The sequence below is a fragment of the Mus pahari genome, chromosome 16, assembly GCF_900095145.1.
Source record: "Mus pahari chromosome 16, PAHARI_EIJ_v1.1, whole genome shotgun sequence".
Classification (NCBI taxonomy): domain Eukaryota; kingdom Metazoa; phylum Chordata; class Mammalia; order Rodentia; family Muridae; genus Mus; species Mus pahari.
The window spans coordinates 42,829,508-42,838,094 of NC_034605.1; the positions used below are offsets into that span (position 1 = coordinate 42,829,508).

Genomic DNA, 8,587 nt, shown 5'->3' on the forward strand with positions numbered 1-8,587 from the left:
GACAGGGTTTCTCTGTATAGCCCTGGCTGTCCTGGAACTCACTTTGTAGACCAGGCTGGCCTCGAACTCAGAAATCTGCCTGCCTCTGCCTCCCTGAGAATGGCTGACTATTTAGATTCATTTTAGTCACATACCTCTAACCATGTTTCCCCTGACATCCCTGTCTGCTTTATGATAAGACCTAAGGTTGACACCAAAATGTCTCACCAATTGCTGGCAAGTGAGCTGTGCTCTGACCAACAAAATTCATTCAGTAGATCCCCCACCTACTCTCAAGGGGCGCAGGGATGAGGTTCCTTCAAGGTTGCTGGTATTTACAGTTTCCCATTGAGTACCACTGTACACTTGCACAAGCTAATGGCCACTCTCTAGGCAGCACCCCTGGCTTACTGTATATTAATAGAATATTGATATAGCAAAAAATGCTGTTGTGGGATTCATCATTTGGTAAATCCTCCACCGTCTGCAGTTTTACAGAGCCATTTAATTAGCGATTTTACAACCGCCTCTCTTCTCATTAAATTAATTAATAATTAAGTTCAAATATAGGCATCTTTAATGTCATAATTATATTTCAGTTTTATGGTCACTGGAGTTTAGCTCATTAGGGGAGGCACTCATAAACCACAGCCCTGTTTAGTGGCTGAAGCACATCTATGCCACCAGGCTGATTTGAGTTGATGTTTTAATTTCTCTGCTTCTTGAGGGGCATGGCCGGGTTGTGGAGAGAAATTTCAGCCTTTGTCCTCTGTGAGCATAAAATAACAATCACAGCAGCAAATCAACAAATGGAATCTACAATATTTACCCTCTGATCCTTCCAGTCCAGCTGACTTCTATGTCTCCCTTGACTGTTTTTGTAACATCGGTTCTTACAGTGTGCACTGATCGGATCAGATCTTTCCACCTTTGTGCCACCATGAAGCTCAGAGTAGCCAGGTCCAGGACTTTGTGAGTGATGTCTTCTGATTGCCATCCTGATTTACGCAGTCCGTAATGGCCTTTCACACGATATGGCAGGCTGTGCATTCCTTTAGATGGAGTGGATTTATTTCAGCCATTAGCACTGATTAAACCAGCTTAGTGGAAGAGACAAAACAAAACTTGTCTTTGAAATTGTTCTTATTTAATTTTGCTAGCCCTCGCATAACCCAGGACAGTGCTAATTATTCCTTGATGGAGCTCATATTTCTAATGTAATTCATATGTAAATTCTAATTTCCTTCATCTGGGAATGTTTGTGTTCCTTGTCTCCTTTCAGGCAGGAACACAAACAGAGAATTAGAGCTGTTTAGAAATGGAAACTTCATGTTGCCTTTTCCTGGCCTGGCTTAGATTTGCTGCGCTTTCTTGCTCCTAGGTTAGAACTTGACGATGTTACAAGGTTAAGCTTCAAGTCTGTAGTTCGAAGGGGAAAAGAAAAATCTTAATGCTTTAAGAGAATTTGATTTCCAGAGGTGTGATTTGCATCCTCAAATGCTAGCAGGAGTTTGACCATCTAAACTTTCCCTCAAGTTTGCTCTGACAAAAAGATAAAAAGATAGTAACAACCTTCCTGGGCATAGTGGTTAATGATTCTAATTCTAGCACTCGGGAAGTAGAGACAGGAACATAGCCACAGGTTAGAAGCAAATCTGGTCTACAAAGAGAATTCTAGGCCAGCCAGGGCAGCGTAAACAATATCTTACCAGATAGGTAGATAGATAGATAGATAGATAGATAGATAGATAGATAGATAGATAGACAGAAAGACAGACAGACAGACAGATAATACATTAATACATGCATATATACATATATACATACACACATACACACATACATACTTACATAGGTACCTAGGTATATAGAAGGTAGATGGTAGGTAGGTAGATAGATAGATAGATAGATAGATAGATAGATAGATGATAGATTTAGAAACAGTGTTGGGCTAGAGAGAGATGGCTCAGTGGTTAAGAGCACTGACTGCTCTTCCAGAGGTCCTGAGTTCAATTCCCAGTAACCACATGGTAGCTCACAATCACCTATAATGTGATCTGATGCCCTTTTCTGGTATCTCTGAAGACAGCTATGGTGTATTAATATACATAAAATAAATAAATAATTCTAAAAAGAAAGAAAGAGAAAGAAAGAAAGAAAGAAAGAAAGAAAGAAAGAGAAAGAAAGAAGAAAGAAAAAAAGAAAGAGTCAAAGCATCCCCATCTAGGTGGATTTTTATCGTAACAACAGAGTAACAATCATTTCATTTAGCTTTATGGATGATTCAGGTGGCCATGAAGATACAAAGATTAAAAACATCTCAGGTTCAAAATCATTCTATTTCAAATGAAATGTGAATAGCTACCTTTGCTAACGACATCTTCGAAGACTCGTGACCTAAATCACACAGTGAGCTAAAGAAGTCCCAAAGTAGCTCTATGCACGCCAAGCATATCCTGTCTGCTTGATACAAGGTCAAGAAAAGTCAAATTAATTAATTAATAAATTAAAACAAAACAACCAACCAAACAAAAAAAACTATAGAGCATCGTCACTAGAATCCATAGTATGGTGGCTGTTTGCTGTACAGCAAGGAGAGGGGACACAGGTAACAGATGCTTCCTAAATGGGCAGCTACATTAAGGAAAGGGACAGGAAATGGCAGGAAAGCTGAGGACTGGGCTGCGAAGGGTGAAGCCATACTTTCTGTGATCCTGGGGCAGCCAAAGCTGACATTTCAATCAAGTAAGCTTTTGCTCGACTCAGAGAAAAGGAGTGCCCGGTGCGTGTGTAGGGGTGCAAATGTGTGTGTATATTCTCCTTCTCTATGAGATTGGATGATATCTGCATACTGTGTTTCAATCAGAATCATCCTACTGAAGGGTAGCTTAGCTCTACAATTAAGGGAGAAAAAAACTCAGATGGGAGCCAAACATCACAAGGGAAAAAAAAAATTAAATCTCAAGAAGCTCCTCCTTCTGCTTTAATCATGTCCCCTGGATATTATTTTAGGAGAAAGATGTTAGCTTTTATGCTGTGCAGTGGTTCTTGCTACCTACCCATTAGATATGGCTCTGAGGGAGATATTTCATGTAAGACCAAGGAAGCTGTGATGTCTCAGATAAATAAGAATTACAAATGGTCTGCAGGTCATAGGCGAAGGGTGCCTTGATTCCTCTTGGCATCTGATCATATCTGTGCTGCAGTCAGAATCAGAAAGGACCTTTTCAGTCAAATCCCCCTCACATAGGCTGACTTTGTAATATCTAGGACATAATTACATTTGCATTAAATATGCACACGCATACACACACATCATGCCAACATTACAGCTGTCCGAAACTATTTTCAATAATTGATTTGCCATTTAATTGAACAGCAGGACTGACTAACATAGCTCATTACTTTACTCATTAGTTAATTATCGAAGAAAGTAGGACAAGTCAATAAAATGAAGGCTGTAAATTCCGATACTAATTAGCACCATTTCCTTAGAGACATATTTAAGGCCAGATTGGCTACCTGAATGTCCTAAGACCTTGCAGATGAAGGAGAAGGATAGACGCATATCAAAGTAGATGGAAAGGCAGCTGTGTAGATACCAAGCAGATCGGGACAGTTACAAATAACTCTGTTATCTGCACTGAAACACACAATTGAGGTGGCAATGACTTTAAGAGAGAGGAAGAAACTTCATGCAAAACATTCAAAAAAAAAAAAAAGACTTGTAAAACAAAGTTATTCACTGTTTTTTGTTTGAGAAGAAAGTTTCCATCTACTGCTTGTAATTCTGCCTATGGGCATTGTTGCGTTGAATGATATTTATATAGCGATTTATTGCAAGTGGATTCTATCCAAGAGAAGGAAGGCATTCTATAACAACAAGTGTTTCTTTTTTACTTGCAAGAAAAATATACATGTATGTTAATGTAGTCCATATTACCTGCATGTGAGCAAGACTCATTTCTGCATAGCTGTAATCTAATGCAGAGTATGTGTGTACATGCACCCATATGCACACAGGCATCCTTTCGGAGGGCTATCTAGCTTTGCACTACATAAAACAGGATTCAAAGCTCTCTGTGCTGTGACCTGTTATTTCCCCTCTGAAAAGTCTTTCAGCTGTTGGAATTCAGTAGTCTCTTATTAATAGAGCAGGCAGAGAAACACCTGCTACTGAGGAGTCGGAAAAAGCAGAACGTGATTTATTCTTGAATAGTGTCTGCCACAGAGCCTATCATGACTCTATCTATCCTGGATAACATTGCCAGTCTTTCTGCCTGGACAAGTGCTATCAGGATGCCCCTGAATAATGGCCTTGATATAAATCATTTAGACATAAAACCATCCCAGCCATAAATGTGGGTGGGTTGTTCGTTTGTTTGTTTGTTTAATGATCATAGGTTGGGTGATTTCCAAAATAAGCACGCACTGTACCAAGCCGAGGATGAGCTGGGCTGGTGTTAGAAAGGCTGCCGAAGATCTCGGGGGAGAGATGGACAATTAAGCTTGCATTAACCTTGCTCACTTTGGCTTGCAGCCGCGCCAAGGTTGCTCATTTCCTTCATGCTGTGGTGTGGCCAGACCTAACCGAGTGTTCATTTTTGCTCTGGTTTTGTACTTAATTAAATGAAGCTACCAAAAAGGAACTCCAAGGTTTGTACAGTCTGTGGCAATCTCCCAAGGTATGTGTTCACGGTAGATGTTGCTGTGGATAATCTTAAAAATGAATAGATAGATAGATAGATAGATAGATAGATAGATAGATAGATAGATAGATAGATAGATAAAGGATGGGTGCTAGAGAGATGGCTCAGTGGTTAAGAGTACTTTCTCTGCAAAACACTGGATTCGCTTCCCAGAATTTATGTCAGGTAACTCTAGGGGAGCCAGTAGTCTCCGTAGGTACCAGACAGGCACTTGGTACACAGACATACATGCAGGCAAAACACCTATACACATAAAATAAGTATAAACACATCTTTTGAAAAATAAAAATAAAGAATTAAACTGAGCAGAAATATTTGCACTTTATTGTACACACATAGTTGGCTAAAGTCAAAGCTGTATTTGAATTTTACATTCAACTAACTAACTCTCAGAATTCTCTCTGCAATCATACACGCTATGGTCATGTCATACAGAGGAAGACATCTAAGATTGCCAGGTCAAACTAACTTTTTTGATTCATAAAAGGCAATAAGGGGCAGCCATAAAGAGGAAGCCCCTGCCACTTGAAACTCTTCAAGCTGGTTTTCAGGACAGCCATGGACATGACAAAAATAAATTAAAAAATAAAATAAAATTGAGAGCTTTTTGGAAACCAAAAGTCTCTGGCTAATAATAGATCAGAGTTATCCAAAACTTCCACCTGGACCAGCATATCAGGAAATGGCCATTCCTCTAGGCTTTTGGGTGCATTAGAAAGATCCACCTCTTGTTGGGTATCTGCCTCGTAGGTTGCTCTTCAAGCAGACAGAGGATGGTAACCACTGTGATCCATTAGCCAATTTTGCTCTCATAGAGCATCAGATCAATACAGAAGACTGCACTCCAGATTTCATTGATCTTTTTCTCCCTATCAGATCTGAAAAGTTGCCTTTCCCTCTGGGTTGTTTTTGTCTCCTGAGCTTCTAGCATGGAATCTAGTACACGTGGAGTGTAATGCTGGGCTTGGCAAACGCTGAGGGAGCAAATAAGTGAGGAAGCCCATGAAAAGTACACCATACTCCCCCATGACCCTCTCAAAGAATAACAACTAAAAAATGCTCAAAGAAGTAAAATGAAAAAAAAAAAAAAAAGGTTTGAAACCTTCTGCTGTTATTTTTTTTTATTTAATTTTTTTATTAATCATTTTATTCATTTACATTTCAAGTGATATTCCCCTTCCCGGTTACCCCTCCACAAATTCCCCATCCCATCCCTCCTCTCCTCCCTCCCCTTTGCCTCTATGAGGGTGCTCCTCCACCCACTCACTCACTCCTGCCTCACCTCACTGCTATGTAGCATCCCCCTACACTGGGGCATCAAGCTCCACAGGACCAAGAGTTTCCCTTCCCATTGATGTCAGATAAGACCATCCTCTGATGCCTATGAATCTGGATCCATGGCTCCTTCCATGTATACTTTTAAAACAATTTGCTTCTTAAAAACAATATAGATTTGGGGCTCCAGGGAATGGGGAGGCCTGGGGAGAGAGCACCTTCTTGGAGGCAAGGGGGAAGAGGAATAGGATAAGGAACTGTGTGGGAGGTTCAAGGGGGAAAATGACTGGAATGTAAATAAATAAAACAATTTAAAAATACCTGTAGTAGCAATGTTCTATTAATTAACTGTAGGTTTTATCATACTTATTTTTTTTTCAGGTTTACATCTTTATATTGAAAATTATAATTCTTTAGATATCTTCATGAAGATATCTGGCTTACAAAATTCTGAGGTTTATTATTAACAGCAAATATATAAATAAATCTAGACAATTCTTATGATGAATACTAAGTAAATTGCTATATGATTTAACAGTTTGGTTCGGTGTTAGTCTCAAGCCAGGAGCCAGGATTTTAAAACCACAACAAAAAAACTTATAGGCACACTGAGCCAAGATATTCTAAGAATCAGGCAGAGAAATATTTTATCAGCAGGTTTTGAAAATTAGGCCTCAGGAACTAATTCATGAGATCAAAGATGTAAGCATAGACCGTGGGGGATGGGTTAATTAATGACTCATGATTAAACAGCTTTTTAAAAATGTATAAACAATTCTATTTATATGTAGAGACACATTCTTAATATATATACATCATATTTACATATACTATATGTATATATAATGAAATTCTCATGAATTTCATCACTCAAAATAATTCTACAGTCTTGCATAAACATTTGGAAAACATGTACATTCTAATAGCAAAACATAAAGTGACCCACATCTAATAAAATCGAGCCAAGAGTGCCATCCCCCTGTTGGGTATGAATTCAGCCACAAGGTGTCATGGTATTTGAAAACAACACCTGAGGAAGAAGTGGGATAATCTAGAATTTAAATTTTAAATTTGATTTGAAAGCACAATACTGGTCTAGAATCCATGAGAAGAAAAACTACAGCAGAGTCTACAAGCAGTCCTGGACCGAAGTGTGTTAAATTTGATTCTACCTTGTTATGGGGCAGACACTGAATATATATATGTATGTGCACGTGTACGTGTACATGTATGTGTATATGTATGTATATTGGCTTGAATTTATTGAATAGAAGAAAATGTAGCCACCACTGTCCTCCATGACCACAAATAAGGTAGCTGAGTTTCTTTGGTTTGAGGACATCATGGGGATCTACACATCAGGAATGCAAGGGATGAGCCTCACCCTGGGAAAACCACCTTTGACATCTTGGAGTCTCATCTGCCATGTATGTATATACTTCAAATTGTGAGTTCAGATGCGTTTTCCAGACTAGTGATACACCAGGAACACACATGATTACTCCAATGATATACTGTGTAAATATAAAAGTGAAGTATTTTATAATATTTTTGAAAACTATAAAACATAATTCAATTAAAAGTGAGGAAAGAATGAACCAATTGATGGTGTGGAACCAATGTCTGCCTGCTTATATGCATTTGCTTAAGTAAATTTAATAATTTCCCCAGATAAATTATGAATGCAATAGAAAAACTATCATACCAAATAAAAATTCATAGGGAATGACATTTAAAGATATGTAAAGAACATTCATAATTTGATTATAGACATTTTCTTCTGTTGTTTTTGTGTAGCTGTGTATGTAAGAATACATTTATGAAAAAAGAAAACTTTTATGATATAAAAGTTACTAAAACTGTAAGCATAAAACATATTTTCATATATCTAATTTTAATTGTTCCCTAAAATGTTCAGTTGTTTTGCATGGGTTTTTCAGCTTTCCCATTTGTATAAATTTGACTGTGGATTTTAATGTTAATTAATAAATGAAAGAAAAATTTTATGACATCTGTCTTTTGCAGAAAAATTTTAATTGTTATTATTTTCCTTTATAAAGCCTGCAAAAAATACTCAATGCACAAAAATAATTGTATTTGAAATAACATCTTCAGATTCTAAAAAAGAAAATAAATAAAACACAAAAAACCTCCCTTCTTAAATATTAACCTCTATTGACATGCGTATTTTCTCTAGATTCTTTGTCCTCTGGAGAGGGCGTGGACTTATTTTTGATTTCATGGGAAAGGCTAAAGAAAAAACTCCAAGCTAAGTAAAATGAAAGTGTCCGGAGAAGAGGGAGCAGCTTTACCCTCTGTCATAACGAACCTCTGCAGAGCAGAGGGGAAGACACGATGGTGACAGTACTTCAGTCTTAACTTTCTTCGTGAGAAAGTACAGGTGATACGAAGCTCAAGTGCAGAATCTAGCGGCATTAGCTACATGCATGTTGTGAAGCCATCATCAGTCTACATTGCTGGAAATTATTCACCATTTCCAGCAAGACCTCCCTAACCCACTTGCCAACACCTCTTCATTTCCCACTCTATGGCCCCTGGGACACCTGGAATGACCTATGACCTATCTCTATGAATTTTCTTACAATCTGTGACTGCTGCTCAGT

At 38.2% G+C, this 8,587-nt stretch overlaps 1 non-coding gene across 1 annotated transcript; it reads right to left on the bottom strand.

Moving 5' to 3' along the window:
* Window positions 1-7,231: 7,231 nt before the first annotated feature.
* On the bottom strand, window positions 7,232-7,398 carry LOC115065638. The gene has a single exon (XR_003845408.1). It is a non-coding gene; the product is annotated as a U1 spliceosomal RNA (small nuclear RNA).
* Between the last annotated feature and the right edge of the window lie 1,189 nt (window positions 7,399-8,587).